The 26,957-nt window shown below is 45.0% G+C and overlaps 1 protein-coding gene across 1 annotated transcript in view; it reads right to left on the bottom strand.

Moving 5' to 3' along the window:
• The window catches only part of CCDC33 (coiled-coil domain containing 33), a 156,609-nt gene that overhangs the window by 30,765 nt on the left and 98,887 nt on the right, over window positions 1–26,957 (bottom strand). The gene's annotated exons all lie outside the window — the stretch shown is intronic.

Below are 26,957 nucleotides of genomic sequence, written 5' to 3'. Positions count from 1 at the left end.
GGATAACAGCACCCAACCCTGTTCAGTATCCTAGAGAGATAAGGGTTGCACAGTTACCTTCCCATCCAAACACACACCCTCCGCCTTACACCAAATAGCAACAACAGCTTCACTTCAGCCATCCTACTCACCTTTTGTAAGGTAGCCAGTGTGGTTAAGATGTGAAGTCAGTATGCTTGAGGGCAGAATTAGGAGGACGAGCAAACATACACACCTTCTGTTCTGTTCTGTATTTACTTTTACTACCTTTGATCTATAGTTCTTGGCTGTCTACTTCATACCTGGTTAGGCTTACCTGTTTCCCCTCCCCCTGCCTTGAGCTATGTATCTAGTTCCTGCTGTTAAAAGATCAATCCTTCCTCCTCGATTTCACTCCCTCATAGTCTGGGTCGTTAAATTTGTCAACACCAGATAATTTTTTACCCTGTCTTTCTACATGATTTCATATTTTTCTCTATATCTGCTTTCTTCTGTCGTCTAGTTCTTTAGAGACATCTCGCTATGAATGCAGGTTGTCACAACATTGAGTCTCCCTAGAAACCGTGACCAAGAGGAAGAGGGCAGGGCTCGGGCCACAAGCTTGTAATAAGCTCACAGCACTGCAATCAAGCCTTGTCAAGCTCAGCCATTTATTTCTATGCATGCTCTTTCCTGTATTCAAAGAAAGAACAGGAGTCTGATTTCATCAAGAAGATTACCAAGCATGTCCATATTTAATAACAATATTTGTATCAAATCAGGTGATAGCAACAGGGCCTGGATATCAAAAGACTATTTTGTAGCTGAAATGCCTAAAATGTGTACAAGAATACCAATACATGAATACAACCACCCTCATATTATAGAGGTTCACACCAAAAATAATTATTATCAAATAGCTTATCATTTACTTTCCAAAAAATGATAAATTATTTGTAAGAAATTCAAAATTAAATTTCAACTTAACCAATTTGTAGCCAGACATTTTTTATTTTTTTTTGCACATATGATTAACCACTTGCCTACTGTGCACATACACCCCCTTCCTGCCCAGACGAAATTTTAGCTTCCGTGACTGCGTCGCTTTAACTGACAATTGCGCGGTCGTGCGACGTGGCTCCCAAACAAAATTGACGTCTTTTTTTCCCCACAAATAGAGCTTTCTTTTGGTGGTATTTGATCGCCTGTGCGGTTTTTATTTTTTGGGCTGTAAACAAAAAAAGAGCGTACATTTTGAAAAAAAAAACCACTATTTTTTATTTTTTACTATAATAAATATACAATTTTTTTTTATCTCAGTTTATAGGCCGATACGTATCCTTCTACATATTTTTGGTAAAAAAAAAAAAAAAAAAAATTCGCATTAACCGTATAGTGACTGGTTTGCGCAAAAGTTATATTGCCTACAAAATAGGGGACATAATTATGATTTATTTTTTATTTATTTTTTTACTAGGAATGGCGGTGATCTGCGATGTTTTTCGGGACTGCGACATTATAGCGGAAACATCGGACACTTTTGACACATTTTTGGGACCATTCACATTTATACAGTGAACAGTGCTATAAATATGCATTGATTATTGTATAAATGTGACTGGCAGGGAAGGGGTTAACCACTAGGGGGCGGGGAAGGGGTTAAATGTGTAGCCTAGTCAGTGTTCTAACTGTAGGGGGAGGAGGGTGACTGGGGGAGGTGACCGATCTGTGTCCCTATGTACAAGGGACACAGCATCGGTCTCCTCTCCCTGACAGGACGTGGATCTCTGTGTTTACACAAAGAGATCCACGGTCCTGCTCAGTTACTGGGCAATCGCGGGTGCCCGGCGGCCATCGCGGGCACAGGTACGTGCATTGTGTTCCCAGTAACGCGACGGGTGCGCCTAGCGGCTTTAAATGACAGGACGTCATATAACGTCCTGTCAGAACAATAGGGGATTCCACCCGCCGTCATTTGACGCGTGCGGGTATAAAGCGGTTAAATAATTTTAGGCCTGAAGATTAGTTAAAACCCCCAAACATTACATATTTTATATATACAGATATATATACAGATAGCCTGAAAAAAAAAGGTGGTAGTTGTTTTATGTTACACCGTATTTGTGCAACAATATATCAACTACAGTATATGCAACTTTTCACACTTTCACACAAAACTGGAACTTCCACTCATCTGTCTCCCTCCCCATTCGGTGACACATTTGGTGCCTTTAATGGGGAGGGGGGAACAGGTACCTATTTTTGACAGGTACCCTTCCCCACTTATGGAGATTTTGCCGTGGTGCCGTCCCTCGGAAGTTCGGCCCCCGCATCCTTCCTCCGCTGCCAGGCCAATTACAAAGCACAGTGCACTTCATGCATGTGCAGTAGGGAACCGCCAGTGAAGCCGAAAAGGCTTCACTGCCAATTTCCCAAACCAGGAATGGCGGCGGCAGCACCCGACAGCCGTTCTGAAAATTAGCTACGGTGGCGACATCGTGAGAACCCCGGACAGATATGTGTCCTAATAATAAAAGTCAGCAGCTACAGTATTAGTAGCTGATGACTTTTATTTTTTTTCGAAGGGGGGGGGGGGGCGGCGAACACCACTTTAAGTTAATTTTAGGGCACACAAACACAATATATAACCCAATTTGTTTTTGTAAAGTATAAAAGATGAGGCTGTAAAATAGATACTCAACATGTCATGCTTGTAAAACCAGTACTCCATTTGTTTCTTTTCTTCCCACAACAGTCATGGAAAGTGATAACAGAAAAGAGAAGTGAAGCTATGCATGTTGCTTCTGGGTTCTTTAAAGCTAGAGAAGATCAGCGAACAGATGTTCACTGGTCTCCCCCCCATCCACCTCCACCCAGGAACACCTGGAAGCCCAGAGAAGCGTAGGGTGGGGCACAGTTCCAGGGGTTACAGAAAGCCAACAGTCAGCATGTGGCATGTACTATACACACACTCCTGGCTACTACAGTGTGTTAACTTTACCCCACCTCCCGCTGCCACTGACATACGGCGGTGGCAGCAAATGGGTAAATAGGTTTTCAGGGTGTTACATGGTGCCAAGCGGAACCCCACTCCCAACCCCCCCCCCCCCATAGCATTTAGGAGTTCTCTTCCCCCGCAACAGCTGTCAGATTTGAGATCAGCAAGACTGTGCAGAGCTCCACCTATACATCCACCTCACTCATTTACAGACATCTCTGAATGAATAAACTACAAATCCCATCTGCCACTGGGCAGACAAGACTAGTTCTCAGTGAAATACACTTGCCCTTGTAGTCTACTGACACCCTCCAGCTCTCTAACTGAAAGTCCGATATGGACATGGAGGTAGAGGAATAGTATACAGGAGACTGGTTTTTGAATTCTCATTTACACATTTATTTCTGCAAATATATGTGCATGTCATTTTTATTTTTTAGCAAAAGTTGGACTTTGAGTATTGAGTATACTCATATGAGATTGTGTGTGTGTGTGTGTGCACAAAAACACGTTACACTTGTAGGGCTTGTTAATGCCACCACACATGCGACAAGCCGGACGTGCAGTTTTGTATGAGAAAAAATGTGCAGTTAAAAAGTTCAAAGCTCAAAAAAAGATTTTTGGCACATTTGTCACAGGTATGGCAGACCCATACACAGGGGCCGAATGTCAGGTGACATTGGCCGGTTCAATAAAAACCGTCTGACATTCGGCTTGTGTGTATGGCAACCTGTCTGACAGAAGCCGACCATTCCGCCAGCTTCTGTCGGAAAAGCATGCTGGGAAGGCGACCGACTCCCAATCAGCGCTCTCTCATCCAATGGCTGTCAGAACACAACAGTTAAGGCTCCATGCACACTGAAGTTAAAAACAGCTATTCAAAAAAACGCCAGTAGCTTTGCAGGGAGCCTTTCAAAGTTTTTTAGCGTTTTTGCAATAGCTTTAATCCGCGTTTTTCAGTGTAGCTTTTTTTTTTTACTTTTTTTTTTTCAATGGATAAAAAAAATGCTAAAAAGTGCTTTGAAAGTCACTTTGAATGCAAATTTCGGGCGTTCAGAAAAAAGCCAATAAACTCCAAAGCTCATTAACACTAAAAAACGCCCAGGTGTGCATGAGCACATAGGCTAACATAGAGTTCAGTTTATGAGCTTTAAAAAAAAAAAGCCAAAACGCCAATAAACTGCAGTTTATCAGCTTCAGTGTGCATGGAGCCTAAGCGGAAGAGATCGCTATCAGATTGTTAGTACAATAGATGGTTAGTACAGCAGCTCCGAGCTGTCAGGTTTTTTCTTTCAGGCCGGGTTCACACCGTCCCCGCATGCGGCTCACAGCAGTCTGGTGCGTGCTGGTTCAAATTTTGGGCTGAAATCGAACCTGAAACGCACCAAAAAAGGCACGCGTTTTTCCGGCACACCACACCGGACCCGCTGCGGAGATATGTGAACCGGCTCCATCGAGAGCCAGTCACAGTCTCCTGCTATGCAAATTGAATGTGAGGAAACGCGCATTCAATTCGCATAGGTGTGAACCCGGCCTTAACCCGCTGAGTTGAATGGAAGAAAAAGAGGGTTTGTACCAGGCACTTCAGATCAAAGTGATTCAACAAATGAAGCCAGTTAAAGCAGTTGTAAACCGCTGAAGAAAAAAAGAAAAAAAAAAGAAAACACATGTAAGACCATGGCATAATGTGCTAGTATGCATCACATACTAGCACATTATGAAATACTTACCTTAGAACAAAGCTCTTCCACCGGCGAGCTGTCACTCCTGAGAGGGCTGACATCTTCCCCTGGTGTTTCTTCCTGGGTTTGAGGGCTCTGGCACTCTGAGTGGCCGAAGCTGCACCATTTTCGGCACAGGCTCTGAAGGTCCGGCACTGTGAGCCGGACCTTCAGAGTGCATGCCCTGATGATGTCATCGGCTGCATGCATTCTGAGTATGTCCTAAACTTTGCAAGTTTAGGAGATATTCACAGTACCTACAGACAAGCTTTATTGTAGGCTTATCTGTAGGTACAAGTGGTTTAACAGAGTTTACAACCACTTTAAACAGTATGTAAACCCAACATTTCATATTCCTTATATGTGCCTGCTGTACCATGTACTTGCATGAAAAAATATCCTGTTCTCTTGTTACTGCTTCCTTTGTGTGAAACCCGGTGTTCCGATCAGTCCCCTTGCGTCCCTATTAAAAACTGACCACATTAAGCAGCAGAACACACCATGGTCAGTTCTCTAGCTATGCTGGGAGCTCAGCCTGCTCTCCTTCAATGACCATACTTGTCCTGACACACCTCCTATGTACAGCCTATCACTGGGAATATCAGTGTGCTGCTGTTTCTCCTCCCTCACCTCTCTGTGTTGCTGAGAACAGAGGCTATGGGATCATTTATACAAAAAGGAAAAAAGGGTATTGATACATATTTTTTATATATCTATATACAAATGGTTTGCCCTTCTTTTTTTTTTTTAACAAAATAGGTTGTTTTACAAGGTGAGGATTTACATATGTGTTAAAGCAACTTTGCACGTTAAAATAAGTAAACTGTGTTCCATTTATTCCCGTATTAACCCTATGTTATTTCAAACAGCCCTAATTAACTCCTTCCTGCCCCTCTCTGCTGCTGTTTTTTTTGTAATAATATTTTTTTTAATTTTTATGAATTATCATTGCTTCATTTTGTGTGATACATTTAAAAAAAGCATATCATTGAAAAAAGTGTATTTATGCCATTTGAAAATACATTTGCCATCCTTTGTAAAAGAGATGTAATTATAGTGTCATTATAAACTGGGCAGATCATAGAATAAAAATGTGCACTTTTTATCTACAAAAACACTTTTTGGGGCAGATCCACATACATCCGCTGCGCCCGGCGCAGATGTAAGATACGCTACGCCGCTGTAACTTACTTGGCTTTGGTTTGAATCCTCAACGAATTTGCGCCGTAAGTTACGGCGACGTAGTGTATCTCTCGCGGCGGAATTCAAATTGGGCGGGTAGGGGGCGTGTTTCATTTAAATGAAGCGCGTCCCCGCGCCGAACGAACTGCATATGCGCCGTCTGTAAAAACTCCCAGGGTGCATTGCTCCAAATGACGTCGCAAGGACGTCATTGTTTTCAACGTGAACGTAAATGGCGTCCAGCCCCATTCACGGACGACTTACGCAAACAACGTAAAATTTTCAAAATTAGACGCGGGAACGACGGCCATACTTAACATTGAGTACGCCACCATATTGCAGCTTTAACTTTACGCCGGAAAAAGCCGAACGGAAACGACCTAAACAAAATGCGACGGCCGGTCGTACGTTCGTGGATCGTCGGAAATAGCTAATTTGCATACTCGGCGCGGATTACGTCGGGAACACCACCTAGCGGACGCCGAAAAATCACATCTAAGATCCGACGGCGTACGAAGACGTACGCCTGTCGGATCTAACACAGATGCCGTCGTATCTTGTTTTGTGGATACCAAAACAAAGATACGACGCGCAAAATTCGAAAATTACACGGCGTATCAAGAGATACGCCGCGTAATTTCTTTGAGGATCTGCTCCTTTGTGTTAAAAACTAACATTGATCAAACTAGAAAAAACACATTTCAATATATTGCTACATCTTTTGTCTATGGATTGCATAGTAAATAAAACAAGTTTTGAACAACAATTTTGTCCAAAGTCATCCTTTTTTGTACCAAAGTGTGTGTTTTTTTTATGTTAATTATTTTGTAATGACAAAATTATTTTACAAATGAGTAGACCCATAGCTAACATGTAATAATTACGATGGACGTGATGCTGGACAAATACAGTATATAATATATTGTAAAGGAGAATAGAATCTTTGCATCACAGTGATACAAAGACTTTCCACCTTGATTAGGCTCCGTACTTCAGTGAAAGGCCTGTCAGCACTTTGATATTATGGGCTACAGAAACTGTAAAGATTTTTCATCTAGATAGTGAAATGAAGCTAGTGAAAACTTCAACTCAACTCAACACATGTAGTGAGGAATCCATTACTGACCTCCTTCTAAAAATGCTTGTTGTCTGGCTTTCCTTGCCTCAAAATTTTCAGACTCCCTTACCTGAAACATGCACCCACTGAAGTCAAAATAAAGTCAGAGGGGTAGATTCAGGTAGGGGAGCGCACTGCTACGGCGGCACAGCGTACCGTTTTTACGCTACGCCTCCGTAAATTACTGGAGCTACGCTTCATTCACAAAGCATTTGCTCCGTAATTTTCTGCGGCGTTTCGTAAGCGCGCGTAATTTAAATAATCCCGTAGGGGGCGTGGATCATTTAAATTAGGCGCGTTTTTCCCGACGTGCATTGCGGTAAATGACGTCGCAAGGACGTCATTTGCTTCGACGTGAATGTAAATGGCGTCCAGCACCATTCACGATTCACTTACGCAAACGACGTAAATTTCGAAAATCGCGACGCGGGAATGACGTGTATACTTACCATTGGCTGTGCCTCCTAATAGCAGGAGCAGCCTTACGACGAAAGCGAAGAACGCAAACGACGTAAAACACGACCGCCGGGCGCTCGTACGTTTGTGAATCGGCGTGAGTATGCAATTTGCATACTCTACGCTGAAAACTACGGGAACGCCACCTAGCGGCCAGCGTCAGAATGCAGCCTAAGATACGACGGCATAAGAGCCTTATGCCAGTGGTATCTTAGGCTACAGTCGGCGTATCGAGCTATCTGAATAAAGAAAGTCAATACGCCGGCGCTACTTAGCAATTACGCTGCGTATCTATGGATACCCAGGCGTAATTGCTTCCTGAATCTAACCCAATACGTTTGCTTTGCATTCTGGTGATTTATAGCGCAACTGCAATCACTAACTAATTTAAAAAGTCACCTTTTTATCATCCTGAACATTTTTGTTAGAAAAAATGAAAATAAATAATCTATATGCATTTTGTATTGTATCGTTGAGAGAATACCCACCTTAAACTAGGCTACCGCCCGCCGTCAAATGACGGTGGGACGATAAGCCTCTCGTTCTGGGGGGACGTCATATGACATCCTCGGCTTCCCGAGCCACTAGGGGGCGCGCACGTATGCAAGCGCCGAGTCACTGGGAACCCGTCTGTTGGGCACCCGTGATTGCCCAGTAACTGAGCAGGATCGTGGATCTCTGTGTGTAAACACAGAGATCCACGTCCTGTCAGGGAGAGGAGACCGATAGTGTGTCCCTTGTACATAGGGACAGCGATTGATCACCTCCCCCAGTCAGTCCCCTCCCCCTACAGTTAGAATCACTCACTAGGGTACACATTTAACCCCTTGATCGCCCCCTAGTGTTAACCCCTTCCTTGCCAGTCACATTTACACAGTAATCAGTGCATATTTATAGCACTGATCGCTGTACAAATGTGAATGGTCCCAAAATAGTGTCAAAAGTGTCCGATATGTCTGCCACAATATCGCAGTCACGATAAAAATCGCAGATCGTTTACAAAAAAAAAAAGACACAAACATGCTATAAATCTATCCCCTATTTTGTAGCCGCTATTACTTTTGCGCAAACCAATCAATATACGCTCATTGCATTTTTTTTTTTACCAAAAATATGTAGAAGAACACGTATCGGCCAAAACTGAGAAATACATTTTTTTTTTATATATTTTTGGGGGATATTTATTATAGCAAAAAGCAAAAAATATTGCTTTTTTTTCAAAATGATCACTCTTCTTTTGTTTATAGTGCAAAAAATAAAAGCCGCAGAGGTTATCAAATACCACCAAAAGAAAGCTCTATTTGTGGGGAAAAAATTTTCATTTGGGTACAGTGTTGCATGACCGCGTAATTGTCATTCAAATTTTGACAGCGCTGAAAGCTGAAAAATGGCTTGGGCAGGAAGGGGGTGAAAGTGCCCTGTATTGAGGTGGTTAAAGTGTTACTAAACCCAGAATCGTACAATCACTATATCTGGTCTCCCACTGTCCACAGAAAATAGAACGGCAATCATCTTAGTAAATATAAACTGCTAAATACCTTTTTTCATCAGCAGTTAGAGCAGTCTTGTGACTTCTATGAGTGTCTGGTTAAAGCTTGCAGGAGTTTTTATTCTCCCACAATTGTCCTATGAGAATGCAGGACCCTCTGTCTGGACAGTGATGATTGGCCCTGTGCTGATCACATGCACTCTCCCAAGAACAAAAAAAAACTCTCTAGCACAGTGATTCTCAAACGGTGTGCCGTGGCACAGTGAGATTTGCAGGTGTGCAGCGGTTGGATTTTTGAAAAATATTTAAAATTGCTAGCGTTTTGAAACTTTGAACATATTAAAATTTTAAATGGTAAATCAATTTTGCAAAAGTTAAAAAAGTAACATATATATATAAACGCAATTTCTGTCAGTCTGTCATTCGTAACGTGAGACTTGTGCTCTAAATATATTATAATAATAAAGACCGTTCCATTCCAACTTTGATGCTTATAAATAAAGTTTGTTCATTGTTTAGCGATGGAGAAATACTTAATCAAGTCTGGAACTCTGAAAGAGAAACTGTTAAATGAAAAGCAAGAAAGCATGTGAAAGTACAACGTTTCCAATCGCTTCAATCTGATTTGCTCTCGAAAGCAGACACATCCTTCACATTAAATATATATGCAAAAATAAATAAGTTCTTCTCCACAAAATTTTTTAATATTTTTCAGGTGTGCCGTGAATTTTTTTAGATCTTTTTGGCAAAACAAAAAAGATTGAGAAACACTGCTCTAGCAATACACACCAAACTGAGCATGTGCAGTCTGTCCCCTGGCTCTGTAAATATCAGGATTTATATTGAAGTCAGTGAAAGAAGGAGATGATTAGAGGATATGTGATCGAATAGCCTTTTTACACAATGCAGAGGATTAACCCCTTAGGTTCCACAGTGAGTGTAACAAGCATTCTTTACTGCATATACACACTGATTTTACTGCTGTGGGTTTATTAACACTTTAAAAGTCACATAGCCATTATAATCCAAGGTTTTTCTTGGTTATAGATGTAGGCATGTAATACCAGGATGCGGTGCTTAATACTGAATCCTGCCTCTGATATGTATTGTTTGTCCAGTCCTAGCTAGACCCTCCCCATTTCTTTCATGTTCCCTCTTAGTACTTCGCAGAGACAGGGTTCAGGAAAGTCATTGTCTTCTTATACTTGAAAAGACTGGAAAAACAACTTCTGTACTGCAATTAGGTAAAATAAAATAATGTTAGATTAACCTTCTTGATTTATTGAAGAGTTAAGCTGCCCGTGGATGTTGCCAAGTCAATAGGTGACCATACTGTCCAGAAAGACTGGGTCTATGGAGGTATGTCATCCCCCACAGCTGTTACCTTTTGTTCCACTTGACCCTCCCTTCTAGATTGTAAGCTCTAACAAGCAGGGCCCTCTGTACTGTCTGCCCCCATGTTGTAAATCGCTGCGCAAAATGTTGGCTATATTTAAATCCTGAATAGTAATAATAATAATATATGTCAATGCATAATGTTTCATTTGAAACAGAACACTATACATACATCCCAAGTAAGGAAATCAGTTAGTTTGGAGTTAGGAAATAAACTTTGCAGAAGTGCTGTTAAGTGACAGGGTAGCTTTAGCTATATTTTCAAATGCATGGAACAAAAACTGGTTTTAATACTAAATGTTGAAACAGTTTATTAAGCATAGGCGTGCGCAAGGGGTGTGCCAGGTGTGCCTGGGCACACCCTAATCCTGGGGTTGGCAACCTGTCAATGGTGGGCAGGTGACAGGTAAACTACAATCCTTCCTTGCCGACCCTCAGAACCTGGACATGAGAGGTGGAATTTAGTGGAACCTATCTGTATTTTCCTCCTGCAGCAGCTGAAAGTAGGCTTCTCCTCCTTTCCCTTTTGTCAACATTCAGCTGCCACAGGAGGAAAATATAGGGGATTGGTACTAATAAATGCCACCCCACCACCCCTCATTTCCCTGTTCCTCTTCCTTCTGTTGCCCAGGTCACCCACGTGCTCCCTTGCTTCCCCTTCCTCCCATTGTTTCAAGATGGAGAGCTGGGAAGAGGCTGGTAAATATGTCAAACGCATATGTGTTGGAGCTTTGGGGTGCACACCCTAACGCAATAGGCTGCGCACACCTATGTTAATAAGGTATGTTTGCACTGACTGGTTGGAGCATGCACTTGTAAATTTGCGTATTGTTTAGCGTACTGCCCTGCCTTGTTGCCTAAGAAAGCTAATCAGCACAGTAGCAATATTTTCTGGATAGCAAATAGCAGTTCTAGTAGCTCTACAACAGGTGGTCAACAATTTATAGTGGAAACTTGTTGTTTCATAGTATAATAGTTGGTAAGGTTAAATAAAGACAACAGTCCATCCAGTTCAATCTGTGAAGGTGTATGTGTATCAATGTCGATACTAATTTCCCATATCCCTGTATGTTGTGTTGTGTTCACTGAGGCCTCGTACACACCAGCGGATCTGTCCGCTGAAAACGGTCCGCCGGACCGGTTTCAGCGGACATGTCCGCTGCCGGATTTCTGTCTGATGGTTGTACACACCATCAGACAGAAATCCGCGCGGACACGATACAAGGTGACGTGGCCGCGCCGTCGCCGCGATGGTGACGCGGCGTTGTGCGTGGCCCTGGAAGGTCAATGCTTCCACGCATGCGTCGAATCACTTCGATGCATGCGAGGGCTTTCGGCTTATCGGACATGTCTGGTGAGTCTGTACAGACGACCGAACATGTCCGACGGACAGGCTTTCAGCGGACATGTTTCTTAGCATGCTAAGAAACATTTGTCCGCTGGAAACTGTCCGATCCGCCGGACAATTGTCCGGTCGGCCATACACACGACCGAACATGTCTGCTGAAACTGGCCCGTCGGACCAGTTTCAGCGGACATGTTCGGTCGTGTGTACGGGGCCTCAGATGCACATCCAAGAGTCTTTTAAAAATATGATTACTACCCGCTGAAACCACCAATTGTGGAAGAGAGTTCCACATCCTTATCGCCCTGACAGTGAATAACCCCCTATGCAGCTTAAGGCCTCGTACAGACGGGCAAACATGTACGATGAAAACGGTCCGCCGGACCGTTTTCAGCGTACATGCCCGCCCGGAGATTTCTGTATGATGGCTGTACACACCATCATACAGAAATCCGCGCGTACATGATATGCGGCGACGAGGCCGCGCCGTCGCCGCGACGATGACGCGGCGATGTGCGCGGCCCTGGCAGTTCAATGCTTCCACGCATGCGTCGAAGTCATTAGACGCATGCGAGGGATGGCGGCCGCTCGGACATGTACGGTAAGTCTGTACAGACGACCGAACATGTCCGACGGACAGGATTCCAGTGGGCATGTTTCTAAGCAAGTTTAGAAACATTTGCCCGCTCAAAAACGGTCTGGCGGGCAAATGTACGCTGGAATCCTGTCCGCTCGGCTGTACAGACGACCGAACATGTCTGCTGAAACTGGTCCGCGGACCAGTTTCAGCAAACATGTTCGGTCGTGTGTACGGGGCCTTAGATTAAACTGCTTCTCCTCCAATCTCATTGTGTGGCACTGTGTCCTTGTACAAAAACACTAATCCACATATAACCTCATATTAGAGTTTTTGTCTGAACATAGTTTACTAATTTGATTGTTCTTGGGCGCTAAGCTACCAGAGATAAAAAGCAGTATTGGATCCCGATGTCCATCAGAGGATTTTAGTTTAGAAGCTAGCATGCTGCATATCAATCATCAGTCCAACGTTAAGTAAGAGCCTTAATATTATTGCAGACATTAAATCATTCAAATAACAGGGGCAGGTCCTAGTAAAGATAACACCTTGTGTTGAGAGAAAAAGCAATCCTGTATTATAAGAAATAATACAATTTAGGGTGATTTAAAAGCCAACGTTTCTATAAACAAATGTATTACAATGTGTCTGATGAAAATGGAAGGCACGAAAAATGATGTTTCTTTTTTCTCCTATCCACACCCTTGTCTACATATTTTTACATGGTGATTTCCATGTGGAATTATCTTTTTATGTGGAGTTGATGTAATAAAATAGGGCAGTGCTTTAAAAATCTTTTCCCAAACTACCACCTGCAGAATGTCTTCTGGGTTGTAATAAAGTCACATCAGTTATTTTACATGAGAGCAGGTGCACCCTTAGGGCTTGTTCACACGTGCGTTGATTATGAAAGAATGAAACAATGCTCATTAAAATGCCTATAGCATTTTTGACACATTTTTCTTGAGTTTTTTGAAGCGTTGATAATGCTTCAAGAAGGCTTGCTAAATGCCCATGAAAGTGTTGTTTTTCTTCTGGGAGATGCTTAACCACTTCCCATCCCGCGTATGTTAAAATGACGTCGCTCTGCCATCCTGGGCGGCCATCACATGACGTCCTCGGGCCTCCAGGCCGCTAGGGGGCACGTCACTCGGGTGACGCTGTGTGTTCCAGGCAGCCGCGATTGGCAGTTACACAGCCAAGGACCTGTCAGGGAGAGGAGACCGATTTTGTGTTCCTTGTACATAAGGACAGCGATCGATCACCTCCCCCAGTCAGTCCCCTTCCCCCACAGTTAGAATCACTCCCTAGGACACACAGTTAACCCCTTGACCGCCCCCTAGTGTTAACCCCTTCCCTGCCAGTCACATTTACACAGTAATCAGTGCATATGTATAGCACTGATCGCTGTATAAATGTGAATGGTCCCAAAAATGTGTCAAAAGTGTCCGATATGTCAATAGCAATATCGCAGTCTCAAAAAATAAAATGCAGATCGCCACCATTACTAGTAAAAAAAAAATGCCATAAATCTATCCTCTATTTTGTAGACGATATAACTTTTGTGCAAACTACCAAAAATATGTAAAAGAACATATATCGGCTTAAATTTTTTTTTTTATTGTGATATTTATTATAGCAAAAAGTAAAAAATAAGGGGGTAGATTCAGAGAACAATTATGCCGCGTAATTGCTAAGCTGCGCTGGCGTATCTACTTTCTGTATTCAGAAAGCTAGATACGCCTACATTAGCCTAAGATACGACTGGCATAAGTCTCTTACGCCGTCGTATCTTAGGGTGCATTCTTATGCTGGCCGCTAGGGGCGCTCCCGTTGTTGGCGTAGATTATGCAAATTAACTTGATGCGCCGATTTACAAACGTACGTACGCCCGGCGCAATGTATTTACGTCGTTTACGTTAGGCTTTTTCAGTGTAAGGTTGTTCCTGCTATTAGGAGGCGCAGCCAATGTTAAGTATGGACGTCGTTCCCGCTTCGAAATTTGAATTTTTTACGTTGTTTGTGTAAGTCGTTCGCGAATAGGGCTGGACGTAATTTACGTTCACGTCGAAACCAATACGTCGTTGCGCCGTACTTGGAAGCAATGCACACTGGGATATGTACACGGATGGCGCATGCGCCGTCCGTAAAAAACGTCAATCACGTCAGGTCATCATACATTTACATAAAACACGCCCCCTTCCACATTTGAATTACGCGCGCTTACGCCGGCCCCATTTACGCTACGCCGCTGCAACTTACGGAGCAAGTGCTTTGTGAATACAGCACTAGCTCATGTAAGTTATGGCGGCGTAGCGTAAATACGATACGCTGCGCCGCCGTATCATTGCGCGCCCCTACATGAATCTACCCCATTGTGTTTTTTTCACAATTGTCGCTTTTCTTTTGTTTATAGTGCAAAAAATAAAAACTGCAGAGGTAATCAAATACCACCAAAAGAAAACTCTATTTGTGGGGAAAAAATCATTTGGGTACAGTTTTGCATGACCGCGCAATTGTCATTCAAAATGCGACAGCGCTGAAAACTAAAAATTGGTCTGGGCAGGAAGGGGGTGAAAATGCCCTGTATTTAAGTGGTTAACCAGGGGAAGGGAAGGGGAAGGGATATAGAGGAAATTATCAAATTTTTGTGAATAGATGGATTTGCATAAGTTGTAAACCCTCATGTTTTTTTACCTTAATGCATCCTATGCATTAAAGTGGTTGTACACCCTGTACAACCACTTTCACCTACAGGTAAGCCAATGTATTAGACGCATGCGCACTTTAGAAAGGCCTGTGCTGTTTCTAGCTGGAGTCATTCCATGACTGGCGGCTCCCACTCGGATGAGTGGGAGTGACGTCACACGACTCCAGCCAGTCACAGAGCCGGAGTCCGTGGCGCCGGAAGGAAGAGGGCTGAAGATGGACGCTTCCAGCCAGCGGGGACATCGCAGGCTTTGGTTTCAGGTAAGTGACACATAATGGGCTACTATGCGATGCATAGTAGCCCATTATGCTTTACCTTTGCAGGGAAATAAAGAGGAAGTAAAACCCATCAGGATTTACTTCCTCTTTAAGGTAAAAAAACTTCGGTCACTAACCGGCCCCCCAGCCCCCTCGTTTTACTTACCTGAGTCCTGTATTCCCCCAACGGAGACACCCTCTTCCCCTCTGCCCGTTGTCTCGGCTCTTGATTGGATAGATGGATAGCAGGGCAGCCATTGGCTCCAGTGTTGCACCGGTACTGGGTGCATTTCCATACTCTTAACCATAAATTACTACAAAACAGCTGCTTTTTAAAAAAGGAAGTCGCTGGAGCTAGTCTCTATTCATCTTAGTGCATTCTGGGATATAGGAACCTCAACTGCCTCTCTCCCTGTGCTCTGTGCAAGTCTCTATTCATCTTAGTGCATTCTGGGATATAGGAACCTCAACTGCCTCTCTCCCTGTGCTCTGTGCAAGTCTCTATTCATCTTAGTGCATTCTGGGATATAGGAACCTCAACTGCCTCTCTCCCTGTGCTCTGTGCATCTGATGATGTTACTCCTGCATACACAAGGGAGTCATTGTTTATGGCACAGGGCTCTAAAAGACTGCCACAGCTTCAGAGCGCATGCATTAGTGATGTCACCGGCTGCTTCTAAAGTAAATATCCCCTAAACTGTACCAATAGGCAAGCCTCAGGGCTTTTTTTTCAGGGGGAACTTGGTGGAACTCAGTTCCACCACCTCTGGCTCAGACCCTTTGGTGCCTGCTCACCACAATCACTTGTAAACACAGAAGTCTGGTTTCTGTGTTTACAAGTGACAGCTCTGCACTCTGTGTGTAACCCCCTGAACTCTACACTCTGTATGTAATGCAATCCTGGTATTTAATGCCCCTTTAAGACCCTTCTACTGTTTGTAAAATTTGAATAGGGTCGTGGTTGAGTTCCTGCACCTATTTTTTGAGAAAAAAAGCTCTGGCAAGCCTTATTATAGGCTTCCCAATAGCTAAATAGTTTACTCCCACTTTAAATTACGCTTGACCACATGGTATTGACACATGTGTGAACAAGCCCTTAGAGCTGATCTCAAGTTCGACTGAGCCCTGTAGACATGTACATTTGTTTTCGTCCGAATGCATTTTCGTCCGAATTTTGGGTATTTTCGTTATCGTTTTAACAAACGAAAACGAAATCCGAAAGATCCGACATAAAAAATGCTTTATTTTCGTTTTCGTTGCTACAACAGTTCGATATAGATAGGAGATTCGACATGACGCTGACAATAGCGATCTGTGTCTATCGAACCTGTGGTCGAATGTGCCTAACCTTAACTCTATTAGTCCAAGATTATTCGACATAGAGAGAAAAGATTCAACATTATAGAGACAGTGTTGGGGTAGACCATTCGACATAAACGACGCAGACTTGACGAAGCAGCGAAAAACATACAAACGTCTAATCTGTCATTGAGGGCTTATAGTGTCTGTCGAAAGTTCTAACAAGATTCGACAAACAGCTAAACTGTACGACGCCGCAATCGTACATTTCTGATCAAATGCTCAACCCATAGGCTATAGAAGAATGTTGATTGACTAGTAATAATAATTTATAAATATAATTATTACTAGTGTCATACAACATTAGAATTCTTCTATAGCTTGTAGGCGGAACATCCGGAAATGCACGATTGCGGCGTCGTACAATTTAGCTGCTCTGTCGAATCTTCTTAGAACATTCGACAGACACCATGAGCCTTCAATGACAGATTCGACCTTAATTAATTCGGATTTTCAGACGAATGCATTTTTTAACTAAACAAAATAAATAAAAGCGATTTTCGGGAGTAACTAAATAAATGTATTTTTCGGAGGAAAACTAAATTCCGAAACAAAATATTCCTAGAGCCCTGCTCAGCCATTCATAGGGGCTTTGTTTTCTATGAATAAATACAAAGCTTCCTCTGATTGGCCGAGGCGGGAAGATCTCTGACTCAGCCTGACTGAATTTAGTTCTGGGAGTGGGACTGGAAGTTCCCATTCTAGTGGCAGAAAAGAGCACTGTATGCTCTATGTAGCTAAGGCTGCTTACAGTTCATTTAGATCTCACAGTAGGTACATCTAGTGTTAATAGTTTGTTTGGACTAGCTTGGTCCAAATGAACTGTTTAAACTTCACTAAAAGATTGAGATCAGCTTTAATACCACCTGGTGTATTTTTTCAACCTTACCGACTATGTAATATTTATTAAGCAAGCAAATGATTATAATTTTCTCAGTAATTTGTTCATAACCTAAGTATTTTGTGGACAGGGGGCCCAATGACGGGTGTAGCAGCCAGAGCCAATGTTAGTTTAAATCCATTGCTGGTGTTTCAGTGTGGGATCAGCTACATACTACTAATGGTATTAAAGGATACGTTTAGAAACAATAAAATGGTACATCGGATGTGCCACACCATCACAAGTGAATAGATTGCTTGCACCAAATAATATCTAGACTAACATATTTACGGGGAGAACGTGTCCAACCCCCATAATTTAACAATGGCCTTTTCTGCAAAGCACACATAAATCATAGCAGGAGGCATTTAACCAGTTGGTAACCGCCCTATAGCCAAAATACGGCTACAGAGCGGTTCCTGTACTCTAGGAGGGCGTCAATGTACGTCCTCCCAGAGACTGCGTTGTGCGCGCCCGAGCGGGCGCGCACACGCGATCGCCGGTGCTCGCCGGGTCTACGGGACCCGCAGCAACAGCACTCGCGGTAAGGAGCCAATGGAAGCGGCTCCTTACCACGTGATCGCGCCGTCCAATGACGGCGCGATCACTTGTAAACAAACCGGCGTCATGTAATGACGCCGGTTCCTCCCTCTCCTCTCTGTACCGTTCGGTACAGTGTGAGAGGAGAGGGAGGGGGGGGGATCGGGCGGCAGCAGCAGCCGCCGCACTGTGGGCTGGATCTGTGACAATTGCAGTCACAGATCCAGCCATCCCTGCGCAATACTCTGCAGTAAAAAAAAAATAATGATGAGTGCAATACTCTGCAATACCCCACCCCATACTCTGCAATACCCCACCCCATACTCTGCAATACCCCACCCCATACTCTGCAATACCCACCCTGGGGGGGTGGGTATTGCAGAGTATGGGGTGGGGTATTGCAGAGTATGGGGTGGGGTATTGCAGAGTATTGCACTCATCATTTTTTTTATTTTACTCTGCAATACCCACCCCCCCATACTCTGCAATACCCACCCACCCATACTCTGCAATACCCACCCCCCATACTCTGCAATACCCACCCACCCATACTCTGCAATACCCACCCCCCCATACTCTGCAATACCCACCCATACTCTGCAATACCCCCCCCCATACTCTGCAATACCCCCCCCCATACTCTGCAATACCCCCCCCCATACTCTGCAATACCCCCCCCATACTCTGCAATACCCCCCCCATACTCTGCAATACCCCCCCCATACTCTGCAATACCCCCCCCCATACTCTGCAATACCCCCCCATACTCTGCAATACCCCCCCAATACTCCGCAATACCCTCAATACTCCAATACCTTGCAATACGTCGCCTATGGGGATTTTTAAGTAGCAACGTTTGGCGCAATTTCACGAGCGTGTGCAATTTTGAAGGGTGACATGTTGGGTATCTATTTACTCGGCGTAACTTCATCTTTCATATTATGCAAAAACATTGGGCTAACTTTACTGTTTTTTTTTTTTTTTAAGCACAAAACTGTTTTTTTTTTAAAAACACGCGTTCAAAAAATTGCTGCGAAAATACCGTGCAAGATAAAAAGTTGCAACAACCGCCATTGTATTCTCTAGGGTCTTTGAAAAAAAAGCATATATAATGTTTTGGGTTTCTATGTAATTTTTTTAGCAAATAAATGATGATTTTTACATGTAGGAGAGAAATGTCAGAATTGGCCTGGGTGCTCCAGAACGCCTGATGGTGCTCCCTGCATGTTGGGCCTCTCTATGTGGCCACGCTGTGTAAAAGTCGCACACATGTGGTATCGCTATACTCGGGAGGAATAGCAGAATGTGTTTTGGGGTGTAATTTGTAGTATGCATATGCTGTGTGTGAGAAATAACCTGCTAATATGACAGAAACTAGATTTTTTTTTTTTTTTTTACAGAATTTTCAGTCTTTTTTCTTTTATAGCGCAAAAAATAAAAACCGCAGAGGTGATCAAATACCGCCAAAAGAAAGCTCTATTTGTGGGAAAAAAAGGACAAAAATTTCAGATGGGTACAATGTTGTATGACTGAGTAATTGTCATTCAAATTGTGAGAGCACCGAAAGCTGAAAATTGGTCTGGTGATTAAGGGGGTTTTCGTGCCCAGTGGTCAAGTGGTTAAATCAAACTAATGGCATAATTTAAAATGGCTTAACAATTACCAAGTCATTAAATCCAGTCTTTTACTTACGGTGGGATACTCTGAATGTCAAAGAACGGATACTATATAGATATAGGTTGTTCCTAACAGTAGACAGTAATAATTTGATCCTACATGCCAGAAGAAGACATTTGTGATATGTTGAAGTTCACTGCAACCTTATTTAATGGGATGTACATAAGCTGTTGCTCTAGGTGGGTATGTGAATCCATATTTTGTGGAGGATTAATAAGCTTCAACCAGCCACAATTGGAGCAGTGTATGGGAGGCTTAAAGGGGTTGTAAAGGATTTTTTTTTTTTCATAAGCATCCTTTACCTGCAGACATTCCTCTTTTCCTGACGCATTCATGGCAGCACACACTGGGTTGTGACTCCGCCCCCACAACCTGACAGGATTGGTTAGCTATAAATTTGAAGGGGAGACGCCCCGCACCATTCTCTTTTTTTATCCTCACCTGACAGATTGGACGAACAAGCAAGAAGCATGCCTCTTACCGCAGATCGCCCCAGCAGGTTCAGCCTCTCCTGTTTGGAAGTCCCTCCTGTACAGTCTCTAAATGAGCTTTATGGTGGGAACCCCCGTTCTGGTGGTCTCAGGGGCTCTGGAATTATACTGGCATCTGTAGCAAGCTTTAAAGAAGCTTCAAATCTTGCAGTGGCCCCCACTTTTCGCTCTGTCTTTCCTTCCAGTGCAGTGTGTGCTTCCACAAAGGTATTTGTATCATTACATTTGCCACCTAAGGTTAGTCCGTTTTGTACCTTTGCCTGCCTGTTGTTTTTTTCTCAGCTCTGCTGAGCCCTGTGGTTCCTCTGACACCCCATACTCTCGGGGTCACCGCCGCGTACCCCTCAGCGCTCTGCGCATGCACGCAGCTCAGTGATGATGCCGCCGGTCTCCTCTGCCCTCTTCCAAATGGCAGCACCGTTTAAAAAAAAAAGAAACAGTCCTATCGCTCTGTAGTTCTGGCTGCAGTTCTGCTGCTCTGCTCTACTCAGAGTGAAGATTGCACCAGGTGTGTGCAGGCTCGTACCAGTTCAGCCTGGGCCAATTGATTACAAAAAAAAAAAAAGAAATAGGAACAAATAGGATAGAAGATATAATACATTTATATATTAATTTATAACATATTATAGGAGAAAGTATATCCATAATTAAACAATTAATATAATCCAAAAAATAAAAAATAAAATAAGGATAGATATATGTATATAAAATCATTATATTTAATAAATAGAAATGTTGGGGGGGGACATATTGTAATATTTTCCCTTCTCTCTTTTTTCCCACCTTTCCGGGCTGTGTCCCTGCTATCCTCATGGGGGCCACTGCCCTCGCAGACCACCATCAGCTGACCAGGTATAGAGGCCGTCCAGAAGGTGGTAAGTAGAGAAGAGACAAAAAAGAGAGCTTGGCCACTGACGCTACAGTTTTGGTAGCCCTATCGGGTCAAAAGACGCACGTTTGCGGCACAGAGGGAGATTCTAGCCATGCTTCCGGCAGAAGGCGCAAGAAGTCGCTCAAGGTTACCCTCTTGCTTTCTTCAATCAAGGCATAGCCGCTCGCGTCACAGCCACTCCTGTCATAGTCGGTCCCACCGCAGACGATTACCTTCATCCCAGATGGAGCTATCTTACCCGCACCACAGCAAATGTTTGCCAAATATGCGGGGCACCAGCCTTGCCAGGGGAATTGGCCTGCCGCTCGTGCTTCATTGAAGTAACCAAGGATTCGGAGGCCAGAGTATATACTGAGCTCCTAGGAGAATCGCACAGGGATCAATTGTGGGCGATCCTTCCCCAAGCACATCGCCCAGCACCCGGCCGTTACGCCAGGCTGCAAAAACCCTCTGTAAGAATGAGGAGTGTGAGCAGGCGTCGGACTGTCTCTTCTTTAGTTGAACCATTTGCCCATTCAGTCGAGGAAGCGATCGGCTGGGAAGGGGTTATGGCAGAACCTCTGAAGGTTCAGAAATATTTCCTGGTGCTGAAAAGGGGGTCCTGAATCATTTCCCTTCATCAAAGAGCTGGAAAACCTCATAAAGGATGAGTGGGGGAGATCGCATAAGCGGCCCAGTATGAGCAACAAGTTTGCAGATTGTACCCCTTGTGGGAGTCTAGGATCAATTCTTTGATCAATGCAACTACGGTCGATTCATCTTTAATGCGACTCCCTAGAGACGTTTCTCTACCGATTGAAGATGCAGTTACCATCCGGGACGTTCTTGATCGTGAAATCAATATAGAACTGAAGAAAGCCTGCTCCACGACAGGAGACGCTAGTAGGCCGGCTATCACCACGGCGGCAGTAGCTAAAACTATCGCTGCATGGGCGGCTAACGTTGAGAATTCCATTCTAGAAGGAGCCGACCAGGGGAAGATATTCTCCTCCCTGCAGGGAAATTAAGTTGGCTTATGGCTCCTGAGGGGGCGACTTCATGACTGGGAAGAGCCTTATGGCTGACACCCTGGATAGCGGAGGCAGCATCAAAATCTACTGGTGCAAAACTCCATATGGCGGCTCAAGTGTATTTGGCACAAAGATGGACTTGGCCATCTCCAAGGTTACCGGGGGAAAATCCGGGCTGATTCCCTCCGATAGGAGACCAGAGCCCCAGAAGGGCCCCGCTTACAGACGCGATCTTCCTGTCAAGTACAGGGATGCTAGATCCTACCGTCCCGGCAGGGAATTTAGGAGGGACTGGAAGACTCAGGTGGGCACCAGACTCAAGAGATTCGCTCGGATATGGGCAACTCGTATAACAGATTCATGGACACTATCCTCTATCAAGACCGGTCACAAGGCCAGGGAACACATTACAGCCTACCAAGTACCTCCGCACCAGAAAGGGAGGGGGTTTTATTCCCCTTTATTTCTGGTACAAAAAAAAAAAAAAAACAGGGGATCTACGTCCATTCCTGGACCTAAAGAGGTTCAACAGACGATCAAAATAGAGGCCCTCAGATTGGAAAAGCCTTCAGTCCATTTTGTTGAAAGTGGACGTGGGAGACTGGATGCCATCTCCTAGATTTTTCGGACGTTTACCTTCACGTCCCGATCATCCCGCCTTCCAGAGGTCCCTTCGGTTCTCAATCTATCAATCTCATTTCCAATTTTGGTGCCCCCCATTCGGCATCGCCTCAGCACCCAGAGCATTCAGCAAGTCAGGGTGTTCCTAGGGGCAGAATAATATACCAGGTTGTACCGGGTGCAACTCCCTCAAGAGAGGCTGAAGCCCTTACTCCAGAAGGTACAGAATCTGCTATCATCCAGACGTCTACTGTCAGAGCCTGCCTCAGTACCCGGGGGTCCATGTCAGCATCCATACCTTTGATACAGTGGCCCCTGTGACACATGCAAGTCTTACAGAACTCCTTTCTCAGGCAGTGGAATGGAACGTCAATACTCCAAACCATTCACATCCCGAACTGGGTAAAGCAATTGGTGGTGGACACGCCCGTCCAACCTCAGGGAGTCCATTCCAATAGTTCCCCCAAGTCCAGAAGTAGTAACATCGGACGCCAGCCAGGGGGGATGGGGTCCACACTATCTAGACCAGCCGTCACTAAATGGCGGCCCGCGGTCCGAGTCCGGACCGGGTGGCGCTTCTGCCCGGACCGCCATGCCGCCAGTATAATTTTAAATGTCAGCGTTGGTTTGCTGGGGCCGCGGGTTTCCCCAGCAACCAGTGACGCTGAGAGCGGAGAAGACAAGCTTGCACTCAAGATGGGGCGTGACGTCACGTGCGTGCCCCGCCCCCTGCAGCTTGCGGGTCCACTCCTGGCTCTCCTTGTGAGATTGGGGCGTGACGTCCCGTGCACGCCCCGCCCCCCTACTACTCGCGGTCCCGGGCTCGCCATATCGCACAGCTTTCGCCCATCTTGTATGCAAGGTATGTGACAAGTTAATTAGTTGTCACTAATGGGCATAATTATTATTGTGTACACTGCTGGGCATATGTCATTAATGGTCACGCTGATGGGCACCTTTTTTTTATGTTAAGGCGCACTCTGATGGACGAATTTTATTTTAAGAGGCACTCTGATGGGCACATTTTATTTTAAGGGGTACGCTGATGGGTATATTTTTTATGTGCACACTGATGAGCATATTTTGTTAAGTGGCAGAATGATGGACACATTTTGTTGTGCCCATCAGAGTGCCCCTTAACATAAAATATGCCCATCAGCGTACCCATTAAAAATATACCCATCAGCGTACCCCTTAAAATAAAATGTGCCCATCAGAGTGCCCCTTAACATAAAATATGCCCATCAGCATACACATTAAAGATATACCCATCAGCGTACCCCTTAAAATAAAATGTGCCCATCAGAGTGCCCCTTAACATAAAAGTTGCCCATCAGCGTGACCCTTATTTGATGTTAAGGGCCATGCTTATGGGAACATTTTTTGTTAAGGGGCACTCTGATGGGCATATTTTATTTTAGGAGCAACACTGATGAGCACATTTTGTATTAAGGAGCACTCTGATGGGCAGATTTTATGTTAATATAAAATGTGCCCATCAGGATGTCCCTTAACATAAAACTTGTCCATTAGAGTGTCCCTTAACATAAAATGTGCCCATCAGCGTGACCCTTATTTTATGTTAAGGGGCACGCTGATAGGCACATTTTATGTTAAGGGGGACTCTGATGGGGACATCTGATGTAAGGAAGCACTCTGATGGGAATGCCTGATGTAAATGAGCGCTGTGATGGGGACCCCTGATGTAAAGGGGCACTGTGATGGGGACCCCTGATGTAAAGGGGCACTGTGATGGGGACCCCTGATGTAAAGGGGCACTGTGATGGGGACCCCTGATGTAAAGGGGCACTGTGATGGGGACCCCTGATGTAAAGGGGCGCTGTGATGGGGACCCCTGATGTAAAGGGGCGCTGTGATAGGGACACCTGATGTAAAGGGATGCTGTGATGGGGACACCTGATGTAAAGGGATGCTGTGATGGGGACACCTAATGTAAAGGGATGCTGTGATGGGGACCCCTGATCTAAAGGGCCACTGTGATGGGGACCCCTGATGTAAAGGGGCACTGTGATGGGGACCCCTGATGTAAAGGGGCACTGTGATGGGGACCCCTGATGTAAAGGGGCGCTGTGATAGGGACCCCTGATGTAAAGGGATGCTGTGATGGGGACACCTGATGTAAAGGGATGCTGTGATGGGGACACCTGATGTAAAGGGATGCTGTGATGGGGACACCTGATGTAAAGGGATGCTGTGATGGGGACACCTAATGTAAAGGGATGCTGTGATGGGGACCCCTGATGTAAAGGGGCGCTGTGATAGGGACACCTGATGTAAAGGGGCGCTGTGATGGGGACCCCTGATGTAAAGGGGCGCTGTGATAGGGACACCTGATGTAAAGGGATGCTGTGATGGGGACCCCTAATGTGTAGGGGCACTGTGATGGGGACACCTGATGTAAAGGGGCACTGTGATGGGGACACCTGATGTAAAGGGGCGCTGTGATGGGGACACCTGATGTAAAGGGATGCTGTGATGGGGACCCCTGATGTAAAATGGATGCTGTGATGGGGACACCTGATGTAAAGGGGCGCTGTGATGGGGACACCTGATGTAAAGGGGCGCTGTGATGGGGACACCTGATGTAAAATGGATGCTGTGATGGGGACACCTGATGTAAAGGGATGCTGTGATGGGGACACCTGATGTAAAGGGATGCTGTGATGGGGACACCTGATGTAAAATGGATGCTGTGATGGGGACACCTGATGTAAAATGGATGCTGTGATGGGGACACCTGATGTAAAGGGACGCTGTGATGGGGACACCTGATGTAAAGGGACGCTGTGATGGGGACACCTGATGTAAAGGGGCGCTGTGATGGGGACACCTGATGTGAAGGGGCGCTGTGATGGGGACACCTGATGTGAAGGGGCGCTTTGATGGGGACACCTGATGTAAAGAAGCACTGTGATGGGGAAAAATGGGGACTTGAGATTCGGACCTCGGCCCAAAGAAAATTTTAGTGACCGGACCTCCTTGAAATTTAATTCAAGACCCCTGATCTAGACCAAGTAGCCCAAGGACAGTGGCACTTTCGAGCTCAGGGCATAGTGTCAAATATTTTAGAGCTCAGAGCAGCCTTTCAGGCTCTCCTGGCCGTTGCGCCTATTCTAGAGGGGAAGAGTGTCCTGATCAGGATGGACAACAAGTAGCGGTGTCATGTATCCAGATACAGGGGGGCATCAGGAGTTGCACGCTTCAAGAGGAAGTTTGCCCATATTGGAAAGGGCACAAGTGAACCTGTTAGATCTATGGGCAGTGTACGTCCCGGCAACACAGAATTCGTTGGCCAACTACCTAAGCCGAGAGACACTTTCAAACAACGAATGGTCCCTGAACCAACAGGTATTCTCCATTCTTACGAAAACTTGTGGAATACCAGAAGTCGACCTAGCGGCCACGCCAAAGAACTCCAAGTGTCAGAGGTTCCTGTCCAGAGCCCACTTTCCATCAGCCGAAGGGACAAACTGCCTAGTTCTTCCATGGAGCTTCGAGCTGGGGTACATTTTTCTTCCAACTTCTTGGATTACAAGATTCCTGTCCCGACTTCGGAGGTCCTCAGCCACGGTTATTGTACTAATACCGTTCCGACCGAGGAGGCCATGGTTTACGACCCTGCTACAACTAGGTACGCGGCCTCCAATACATCTTCCAGTAACCTGGGATCTCATACATCAGAGGCAATTCTTCCATCCAGCCCAGAGAAGCTGCATTTGCCAGCTTGGAAGTTGAGAGGGCTAGGTTAGGGGAACTAGGATACTCTCAGGAGGTAATATCAACCTTATTACAAGCTCTAAGGAGCTCCACTGATGTCACCTATACTAGGATCTGGGAGAGGTTCGTGTCGTCGCAGCAAAGAGATTGGAATCCCATCTCAAATTCTTGAATTTCTTCAGTCAGGGCTTAACAAGGACCTGGGCCCGGGTACCCTGAAGGTGCAAGTATCCGCCCTTTCAGCCATGACGGGTACTAGATGGGCTCTTCATCATCCGGTCACTCTGTTCCTCAGGGCCTGCGTAAGATCAGACCACCTAGGAGGCCAGCCTTTCCAACAGGGGATCTCTGTGTAGTACTCGAGGCCCTGTCCAATCCACCCTTTTCTCCATTCAACTTAGTCTCACCGTGGAACCTAGCTCTGAAGATGGCTTCCCGTATTGCTATCACCTCAACTAAGAGGACGTCGGAGATACAAGCACTTATGGCTACGGAACCCCTATTTAGTGTTCTCCCCTGACAGAGTGGTTCTGAAGCCCTCAGA

The sequence above is a fragment of the Rana temporaria genome, chromosome 3 (assembly GCF_905171775.1).
Source record: "Rana temporaria chromosome 3, aRanTem1.1, whole genome shotgun sequence".
NCBI classification, from domain to species: domain Eukaryota; kingdom Metazoa; phylum Chordata; class Amphibia; order Anura; family Ranidae; genus Rana; species Rana temporaria.
Note: the sequence above shows the minus strand (reverse complement) of the source record. Positions and strands in the feature narration are given on the sequence as shown.